Below are 1,067 nucleotides of genomic sequence, written 5' to 3'. Positions count from 1 at the left end.
TTGAGTTACTGCGGCTTTAAGGATCAGGCACTGTAAGTGTTTATGCATAAGCTGCAAGTGCTCCACCACAGAGAGTTGGTTGTCTGGAGTGGAACCAACAGTGAGCACAGATACAAATGATTATTTTACTTGTTTGTGGCACTGTGATCTGGAAGATGGCGTTTGAGATGTTTGTTTTATGTCACGAAAACCCTAACCATATGGCTGTTTGCTGTGTTTACACTGTTACTTACCTGTGGAAGCATACTGTAAAGGAAGGTGTTTGCCTTATTTAATAGTGTGGTGTACTTACCTGTTTTATAACCTGGAAAAGAAGAAGGAAAGTGTGACCAGTGTTGTTGCATATATTTAATTTCGAATTGTAACACTGTGTATATTTCATTGCGTTGCAGTTTTACAAAAAAGGACTGAGAAGATTCAGTAAAGCAACTTCATTCAAATCTACTGGGTCTCTCAAGTTTGTTATCTGTCAGCCAGGACAGAATAAAACAATTCAAACTACCTTCACTTCAACCACCTGCAAGGTAAAGTGGTGCTCATACCCTTCAATGATGACAATAACTCAAAAACATACTGTATATTTTGTTATTTAAAGTATATTTTGCACTCTGGTACATCCATCCATCATCTATACATCGCTTCATCCTCACTAGGGCCGCGGGGGGCTGGAGCCTATCCCAGCTGACTTAGGGGATACCTGGACAGGTCACCAGTCTATCACAGGGCTACACTTAGAGACAGACAACCAAGCACGCTCACATTCACACCTACGGACAATTTAGAATCACCAATTAACCTCAACATGTTTTTGGACTGTGTGAGAGGAAGCCGGAGAACCTGGAGAGAACCCACACTGCACGGGGAGAACATGGAGACTCCACGTGAACCAGCGACCTTCTAGCTGCGAGGCAATGGTGCTAACCACCGAGTCACCTTCCAACCCCACTCTGGTACACTTGTACTTAATTAAAATCTGTAAATCTCTGACTCACACCCTACTATTGGAGAAAGAGGATGAACAAACACACACACATTTCATTATCTGTCCTCACTTCTTATCTTCCTCT

This window comes from Stegastes partitus, unplaced genomic scaffold (genome assembly GCF_000690725.1).
Source record: "Stegastes partitus isolate 25-593 unplaced genomic scaffold, Stegastes_partitus-1.0.2 Scaffold1964, whole genome shotgun sequence".
NCBI lineage: Eukaryota > Metazoa > Chordata > Actinopteri > Pomacentridae > Stegastes > Stegastes partitus.
The sequence above is the reverse complement of the archived record's forward strand: the minus strand, read 5'-3'. Positions refer to the sequence as shown.